The sequence below is a fragment of the Dromiciops gliroides genome, chromosome 3 (assembly GCF_019393635.1).
Source record: "Dromiciops gliroides isolate mDroGli1 chromosome 3, mDroGli1.pri, whole genome shotgun sequence".
NCBI classification, from domain to species: Eukaryota; Metazoa; Chordata; class Mammalia; order Microbiotheria; family Microbiotheriidae; genus Dromiciops; species Dromiciops gliroides.
In genome coordinates, this window is record NC_057863.1 from 226,744,087 (window position 1) to 226,754,422 (window position 10,336).

Below are 10,336 nucleotides of genomic sequence, written 5' to 3' on the forward strand. Positions count from 1 at the left end.
ATTTATTTGTATTTGCATATAATGTATATACACATGAATCTGGGCAAAATACACATCAAATATTTTTGTTTTGTTGTTGAATTGTTTCAGAATGTCTGACTCTGGCCCCATTTGTGGTGGTGTTCTTGTTGTTCTTGTCTTGGCAAAGATCTTGGAGTGTTTTTCCATTTCTGTCTCCAGCTCATTTTACAGATGAGGAAACTGAGACAAACAGGGTTAAGTGACTTGCTCAGGGTTATTTGTTTTTGTTTTTTTGATGCAACAAACATTTATTTTTTCCAGTTACGTGTAAGGATAGTCTTCAACATTCATTTTCATAAGATTTAGAGTTCCAAATTTTTCTCCCTCCCTCCCTTTCTTCCCCCCTCCACAAGACAGCAAACAATCTGATATAGGTTATATATGTACAATCCACAAGTGCTCTTTTTATCACATCTTTCTATGGGAGTGGATAGTATGCTTCATCATTATTCCCTTGGGATTGTCTTGGATCATTGTATTGCTGAGAGTAGTTAAGTCATTCACAATTGCTCATCGAACAATACTGCTGTCACTATGCACAATGTCCTCCCAGTTCTGCTCACTTCACTATACATCAGTTCATATGAGTCTTTCCAGGTTTTTCTGGGATTGATTTCTGTTTGTCATTTCCTATAGCATAATACCATGCCCCTACAATCATATACCACAGCTTCTTCAGTCATTCCTCAATTGATGGACATTCCCTTGATTCCCAATTCTTAGACACCACAAAGAGTTGCTATATTTTTTGTACAATTTCCCCCCCTTCTCATGTTTACTGTTGTTAACTGTTTCCCTCCATCCTATTCCCTTACCCATGATATTTACTCTATTATCTATCTTCTTTCACTCTATCACTCTTCAAAAGGGATTTGCTTCTGTCTGTCCCCTCCCCTAATCTCCCCTCCCTTCTTTTGCCCCTCTCACTTTATCCCCTTCCCCTTCTGCAGGTTTAGATAGATTACTCCACCCAATTGAGTGTGTATGTTATTCCCTCCTTGAGCCAATTCTGATGAGATTGAGGTCTTTGAGCCAATTCTGATGAGTGTTAGGCTCATTTGCTGCCCAGATTAAATAGATTACTCCAGCAAATTGTATGTGTGTATTAATCCCTCATTTAGACAACTGATGAGATTAAGGTCTTTCTGAGGAGTGTAAAGTTCATATATTGCCCTGCTCCTCCTTCATCTCTTCCCCCACTCCATAAGGCATTTCCTGTTTCTTTCACACCATGCTACCTCTGCCCTTCTCCTTCCAACAGTGCATTCCTCTCACCCCTTAATTTTACCCTGAAGATGTCATCATGGGGAAGCTAGGTGAAACAGTGGACAAAGCATCCACCCTGGACCAAGGAGGAACCCAGCCAAATCTGGCCTCAGACACAAGGCAGTCACCCACAGCACCACCCCAGGTATGCCCCCCAACTCCAATTGTTTATGGTTCTCTTGGGTCTTATATTTGAAAGTCACATTTTCTATTCAGTTCAGGTCTTCTCATCACAAATACATGAAAGTCCTTTTGTTCATTGAAGTCCCATTTTTTCTCTGAAAGATTTTACACAGTTTTGCTGGATACGTGATTCTTGGTTGCAATCCCAATTCCTTTGCCCTCTGGAATATCATATTCCATGCGCTCTGGTCCTTTAATGTAGAAGCTGTTAGATCTTGTGCTATCCTTACTAGGGCTGCACAGTACTTGAATTCTTTCTTTTTGGCAGCTTGCAATATTTTTTCCCTGACCTGAGAGCTCTGGAATTTGGCTAAAATTCCTAGGAGTTTTCCTTTTGGGAACTTTTTCAGGAGGTGATCAGTGGTTTCTTTCAATTTCTATTTAACTTTTGTTTCTAGAATATCAGAGCAATTTTCCCTGAGAATATCTTGGAAGATGATGTCTAAGCTCTTTCCTTGATCATGGTTTTCAGGTACACCAATAATTTTCAAATGATCTCTCCTGGACCTATTTTCCAGGTCAGCAGTTTTTCCAAGAAGATATTTCACATTAGCCTCTATTTTTTTATTCATTTGAATTTGCTTTATTGTGTCTTGGTTTCTTATAAAGTCACTAGCTTCAGTGGCTCAAACAACAAATCATAGAAACAATCAACAACTTCATCCAAAAGTATGACAATAATGAAACAACATACAAAAATCTATGGGATGCAGCCAAAGCAGTGCTTAGGGGAAACTTTATATCTCTAAATGCTTACATCAATAAAAAATAGAAAGAGGAAATCAGTGAATTGGGCATGCAACTTAAAAAGCTAGAAAAAGAACAAATTAAAAATCCATAATTAAATACTAAATTAGAAATCCTGAAAATTAAAGGAAAAATCAATAAAATTTAAAGCAAGAAAACTATACAATTACTCAATAAAACTAAGAGCTAGTTTTATGAAAAATACCAATAAAATAGACAAACCATTGGTTAATTTGAATAAAAAAAGAAGAAAACCAAATTACCAGTATCAAAAATGAAAGGGGTGATTTCACCAACAATGAAGTGGAAATTAAAGCAATAATTAGGAAACATTTTGCACAATTGTATGTTAATAAATTTGACAATCTAAATGAAATGGATAAATATTTAAAAAATACAAACTTCACAGGTTAACTGAAAGAGGAAATAAAATCTTTAAATAAGCCCATATTAGAAAAATAAATTGAACAAGCCATTAATGAACTCCCTAAGAAAAAATCTCCAGGGCTAGATGGGTTTACAAGGGAATTCTAACAAACATTTGAAGAACTATTCATTCCAATATTATACAAATTATTTGGAAAAATAGGTGAAGGAGTTCTACCGAATTCCTTTTATGACACAAATATGGTGTTGATACCAAAACCAGGCAAAGCAAAAACAGAGAAAGAAAATTATAGACTAATTTCCCTAATGAATATTGATGCTAAAATCTTAAATAAGATATTAGCAAGAAGATTACAGCAAGTGATCACCAGGATAATATACTATGACCAAGTGGTATTTATACCAGGAAAGCAAGACTGGTTCAACACTAGGAAAACTTTCAACATAAATCAACCACATCCATAAGAAAACTAACCAAAATCATATGATCATCTCAATAGATGCAGAGAAAGCTTTTGACAAAATACAGCACCCATTCCTAATAAAAAACACTAGAGAGCTTAGGAATAGGTGGAGCTTTCTCAAAATATAAAATAATAAGCAATATCTACCTAAAACCATCAGCAAGCATTATATGCAATGGAGATAAGTTAGAGGTCTTCCCAATAAGATCAGGGGTGAAACATGGATGTCCATTATCACCTCTATTATTTAATATTGTACTAGAAATGTTAGCTTTAGCAATCAGAGAAGAAAAAGGAATTAAAGGAATTAGAATAGGCAAAGAGGAAACAAAACTATTACTCTTTGCAGATGATATGATGGTATAAACAGAGAATCCTAGAGAATCAACTCAAAAATTACTTGAAACAATTAACAACTTTAGCAAAGTAGCAGGATATAAAATAAATCCACAGAAATCATCAGCATTTCTATACATGACTAACAAAGTCTAGCAGCAAGAGATAGAAAGAGAAGTTCCATTTAAAGTAACGGTTAACAATATAAAAAACTTGGGAGTCTACTTGCCAAGACAAACCCAGGAACTCTCTGAACACAATTACAAAACACTTTTCACACAAATAAAATCAGATCCATATAATTGTAAAAATATCAATTGCTCATGGATAGGCCAAGCTAATATAATAAAATAACAATTCTACCTAAATTAAGTTACTTATTCAGTGCCATACCAATCAGACTACCTAAAAATAATTTTATAGAGCTAGAAAAAATAATAAGAAAATTCATCTGGAAAAACAAAAGGTCAAGAATATCAAGGGAACTAATGAAAAAAAAGTGCACAGGAAGGTGGCCTAGCTGTACCAAATCTGAAGCTTTACTATAAAGCAGCAGTCATCAAAACTATTTGGTACTGGCTAAGAAATAGATTGTAGGATCAATGGAATACATTAGGCACAGGAGACACAGTAGTAAATAACTTATGTACTGTTTGATAAACCCAAAGACTCCAGTTTGTGGGATAGGAACTCAGTATTTGACAAAACCTGGTGGGAAAACTGGAAGACAGTATGGCAGAAACTAGGCATAGATCAACATCTTATACCTTATATTAAAATAAGGTCAAAATGGGTACATGATTTCGACATAAAAGATCATACCATAGGTAAATTAGGAGAGGAAGGAATGGTTTACCTCTCAGATTTATAGAAAGGAGAACAGTTTATGACCAAACATGAGGTAGAGATTATTATGAGATGCAAAATGGATGATTTTGATTACATTAAATTAAAAAGGTTTTGTACAAACAGAAGCAATGCATTCAAAATTGGAAGGGAGGCAGAAATCTGGGAAACGATTTTTATAGCCAATATTTCTGATAAAGGCCTCATTTCTAAAATATATAGGGAACTAAATCAAATTTATAAGAATCCAAGTCATTCTCCAATTAAAAAATGGTCAAAGGATATGAACAAGCAGTTTTCTGATGAAGAAATCAAAGCTATCCATTGCCACATGAAAAAATGCGCTAAATCACTATTGATTAGAAAAATGCAAATTAAAACAACTCTGAGGTACCAACTGACACCTAGTAGATTGGCTAATATGACAAAAAAGGATAATAATAAATGTTGGAGAAGCTGTGGAAAAATTGGAACACTAATGCATTGTTGGTGGAGCTGATCCAACCATTCTGGAGAGCGATTTGGAACCCTTAGACCCAGCAATACCACTATTAGGTCTTTTCCCCAAAGAGACCATAAAAAGGGTAAAGGGCCCATATATATATATAAATATCTATAGCTGCTATTTTGTGGTGGCAAAGAATTGCAAAGTGAGGGGTTGTCCATCGATTGGGGAATGGCTGAACAAGTTGTAATATATGAATGTAATGGAATGCTATTGTGCTATAAGAAACAATAAGCAGATGGGTTTCAGAGAAACCTGGAAGGATTTACACAAACTGATGCTGAGTGAGATGAGGAGAATCAGGAGAACATTGTACACAGTATCAACAACATTGTGTGTTGAACAACTGTGATAGACTAGACTCTTCTCAGCAATAGAATGGTCCAAGATAGTTCCAAAAGACTCATGATGGAAAATGTTCTGCAAATCCAGAAAAAAAAAAGAACTATGGAATCTCGATGCAGATTGAACCATACTATCTCTATTTTTTGTTGTTTTTGTTGTTTGTTGTTTTTCTTCTTTGAGGTTTTTTTCTTTTTGCTCTGATTCTTCTTGCACAGCATGACTAATGCAGAAACATGTTTAATTTCATTGTACATATGCAACCTATATCGGATTCCTTGATGTCTTGGGTACTGTGGAGGGAGGGGAGGGAAGGAGAAAGAAATGAAACTAGAAATCTTAAAAAAATAAATGTTGCAAACCATCTCTACATGTAACTGAAAAATAATAAAATAATTTTATGGGAAAAAAAGAATTGGACACTGGGGGTTGGGGTCAGAGCACAACCAAAAGGTTGGTTAGTTTTAGAACAGGATACTGAGGGTTGTGGGTATGGAAAGGAGTGCTGGGTTGAGGCAGATGGGAAGAAGGGGGTCAGGCAGGTGACAAAGAAGATTTCAATACTAATAGCTGTGAGAGTTCAGAACCACTCTGATATGGATAACATGACCAGTGGGGGTTGGTTAAAAGTGGAAAATTTCAAGAGATTTTTTCATTTTCCATACAAAGCTTTATGAAGTTGAGATGAGGGAGCAAGATTTTGGAGCAGAAGTGGTGATATTTTCCTTCCTCCAAGTCTAGAGACCAGACCTGAAACTTGAAGGAATGGAACCCTTTCCCTTCACCTCAGTGGAGGACCTATTCAAAGCGCCTCAGTTCTCACTAGAAAGATAATTCTAAAAAAGTTATAGGCAAAATGGAAGCTCACCATCCAAGAAGATAAGTGACTCTTTTTCCTTAGTAAAAATTTTCATGCAAGTTAGCTATTGCAAATCCTCTTCACCTACATATGTAACAGGGACCATAAACCAAAGCATCTGAAAGGGTCATGAAAATGTCAGACAATTCTGTAAGGCCCCAGCTTTCAGATGTGTTGCCAATGAGATGAATCAGTGGAGAAGTTTCCAATTGTCACTTCCTTACACTAATGCAGACATAGATTTTTATACCCTAATCTACCCGCAAAAGAATTTTCTCCTCTTCACAAAGGAGTTTGGAGACCAGGCTAGCTCACTCATCACTAAGTCTATTTTAAACCTGAATTTTGAGCTATAAATCCACACAATAACCCATAAGGTGGTTTGACATACCCGGAAGGATTACCAAAAAGCCAAGTGACAGCAGTGTAAACAAGAAAATAAGTTATCTGAATCATGATGGTGAATGGTATGATCGAGCAGGTGGTCTAGCCAAATCTCAAGTTCAATCTCTACCTCCAGGTCCTCAACTTTTAAAAATGAAAAATAAAGATATTTTGTAGCTTTGAAAATAACTTAGTGTTTTGAATTTTTCTAAGGGTACAGCCCAGGGCTTTTCAACTATAGGTTTTGAGCAAAATAATATCAAGGCAGAGCTGAGGTTTGTTAAACTGAAAAAGAATAGAGACCATCATGTGGACACCTCCCCAAGATCCAGCAGGCCCCTCTGAATCTAGGAAGGAAGTGAGATGTCAAAGTGCTATCACATCTCTCCCAAGATATCAGAATTTGAGATTTTCCCTTCAAAGGGTGGTCAGATTTAAGACCTGTTCTATTTCTAAGAAATCATAGCAAGGTGAAATGGGAAAAATCTTCTCAGAGAGATGCCTGATTAGAAGATGTGGAAAAATCCAGGACACTTTTCACTCAGTTCCTTTAGAGAGAGTCTAATAGTTTCAGCCTCACGCTTCTATCACCAAGAATTTAGGTTTTGTTTCTGCATAGGTCAGTTTACTACAAGGCTCTTAGATTGGAATAGAACAAGCTTCTCTGTTGAGAAATTCTCAATGAAATATACATTCCCATACTTATGATATAATCTGTCTGAATGTCATTTCTTAGCAATCAGGCGTTATTCCTTAGTGAGACAGAAAAACAAAACAAAACCTTACTACTTATGAAAGGGTTTTAATCCTTTAGAAGTATTCAACCCTTTGGCAGTTATGGAAGAGTACAAAGGGATTTCTAGGTCACAGAGTACTAACAGGGCTGAAATCATCCTTTTTTCCCCTTGTTCTTGATGATGAAATTCAATCAAGTACAAATTTTTCGTCCAAATTCATAGGATGCCAGGCATTGGCAGATACGAGTGACCCTGGACGCTTTGTCATCCCTAGTGTCATTGATCACATGGAAAGCATCGAAAGCTTTGTGCTGCCTCTATCTATCCATCTTTGGGCCCAGGGACATGAAGTTATCACCACATGACCCAACAAGACCCCCTTCACTCTCCAAACCTTTTCCTCCATCTGTACCTGGTCTGGGCTTGGTCCCCTCCCCCTCCCCCACATCCCATGTAGCCCCAAGTCCTTTCAGGTTCAGGGACAGGGGGACCTCAGACACAGCTCCCGCAACCACCTGGATGCCCCTTCTCCTCACTGAGGCTGACAGTGGGTGCTCTTGCTGCCCCTCGGGCTGCTGGGCAGGAGCAAGCTGCTATGGCTCTCAGGGCAGAGTTCAGAAGGCTATGGGATGGCCTGGCCTCCTGTCCTGGCCCGGCTGCCCCAGAACAAAAGTGTGAGTCAGAGCAGGTGGGCGGACACCAGAAGGGGCTGGAGGCCTAGAAGGATGGAAGCAAAGTCCAGAGGCCCATTAGCACGTGACTGTTGGGGGGCGGGGCATCTGGGGCCACTGGCCAATGAGTGGGAAGGCTTCCTGGAGGGCGGGGCCCACTGAAGTGGGAGTAAGGACTCCTGGCTCACCTGCTTCTGTTGCTCCTGCTGCAGGCCTGAGAACCTCTAGCCCAAAGTGCAGGCCTGGCCCTGTTCTCCTGGCTGGACACAGGCGAGGCCTGAAGTTGGTGCTGAAGGCCCAGGAGACTACAGGTGTGCAGGCACATCGGGGTGCCCCACCCCCACCACCCTCCCCCCAGGGCCTTGACCCTGGCAGAGTGGACCCCACGTGCCCTTCCCCAAGAACTGGCTTCCTGACCCACCCCTGGAGCCCCAGAGAAGCAGACATGGGGCCTGCCTGCCCAGGATTAGAGCCATTTTGGCCCTAAGTAGGATCAGTTTCCCCAACTACAGCAGGGTCAGATAGGAAGAAGTTCCTGACCATGGGCCCTCTCTTAGAGCCATTGAATGGATTCTGTTCATTGGCCTCAGGTGACCTCTGCAGGGAACATTCCCCCTCCCCCCATTCCCCTCCAAGGTCCAGAAACAAACTCTGCCCCAGGAACAAATTCTGCTCCTAGCTAATTGGCTAGCATCCTTCAAATCTATTGGTTTTCTGGACTTGAGGGTGGTCCATGAGCAGAAAGTGCTGAAGTCAGAGTTCAGAGAACATGCCCTCTGAGGGCAAGGCTTTCAGGTAGGTTTTTTTTTTTTTTTGTATTTTATTTATTTTTTTTTTCTGTTACATGTAAAGATAGTTCTCAACTTTTGTTTATACAAGCTTTCCAATTTCAGCTTTTTCTCCCTCCTTCCCCTCCCTCCCCCTTCTCCCTCCCCCCCTCTCCCTCCCCCCTCTCCCAAACAGCAGGTAATCTGATATAGGTTATATATATATATATATATATATATATATATATATATATATAACATTAAACATATTTCTGCATTAGTCATGTTATAAGAGAAAAATCAGAGCAATGAGAAAAACCTCAAAATAGAAAAACAACAGCACCAAAAACAAAAGAAATGGTATGGTTCATTCAGCATCTATACTCCACAGTTCTTTTTTTTTTTTTCCTGGATTTGGAGATCTTCCTCCATCATGAGTTCCCTGGAATCCTTCTGTACCATTGCATTGGTGAGAAGAATATAGTCCATCACAGTAGATCAACACACAATGTTGATGATACTGTATACAATGTTCTTCTGGTTCTGCTCATCTCACTCATCATCAGTCCATGCAAGACCCTCCAGGTTTCTCTGAACTCCTCCTGTTCATCATTTCTTATAGCACAATAGTATTCCATTACATTCACATACCACAACTTGTCCAGCCATTCCCCAATTGATGGGCATCCCCTCAACTTCCAATTCTTTGCCACAACATAAAGAGCAGCTATAGATATCTTTGTACATATGGGTCCCTCTCCCCTTTCCATGATCTCTTTGGGAAAAAGACCCAAAAGTGGTACTGCTGGGTCAAAGGATATGCACAGCTTCACAACCCTTTGGGCATAATTCCAAATTGCTCTCCAGAATGGTTGGATCAGTTCACAGCTCCACCAACAATCCATTGGTATTCCAATTTTTCCACAGCTTCTCCAACATTTATTATTTTCCTTTTTTGTCATTTTAGCCAATCTAATAGGTGTCAGGTAGTACCTCAGAGTTGTTTTAATTTGCATCTCTAATCATTAGTGATTTAGAGCATTTTTTCATATGGGAATAGATAGCTTTGATTTCTTCATCAGAAAACTTCTTGTTCATATCCTTTGACCATTTCTCAATTGGGGAATGACTTGGATTCTTATAAATTTGATTTAGTTCCCTATATATTTTAGAAATGAGGTCTTTATCAGAAGTACTGGCCATAAAAATTGTTTCCCAGCTTTCTGCCTCCCTTCTAATTTTGGATGCATTGCTTCTGTTTGTACAAAACCTTTTTAATTTAATGTAATCAAAATCATCCATTTTGCATTTTATAATATTCTTTATCACTTGTTTGTTCATAAACTGATTTCCTTTCCAAAGATCTGAAAGGCAGACTATTCTTTTCTCTCCTAATTTTCCTATGTTATCACCTCATGTCTAAATCATGTATCCATTTTGACCTTATTTTAGTATAAGGTGTAAGATGTTGGTCTATGCCTAATTTCTGCCATACTATCTTCCAGTTTTCCCAGCAGTTTTTGTCAAATACTGAGTTCCTATCCCAGTAGCTGGAATTTTGGGGTCTATCAAAAACAACATTACTAGTGTCATTTACTACTGTGTTTCCTGTGCCTACCCTATTCCATTGATCCTCCACTCTATTTCTTAGAAAGTACCAGATAATTTAGATGACTGCCACTTTATAGTAAAGCTCCAGATTTGGTACTGCTAACCCACCTTCCTGTGCATTTTTTGTCCTTTCATTATTTCCCTTGATATTCCTGATTTTTTGTTTTTCCAGATGAATTTTGTTATTATTTTTTCTAGCTCTATAAAATA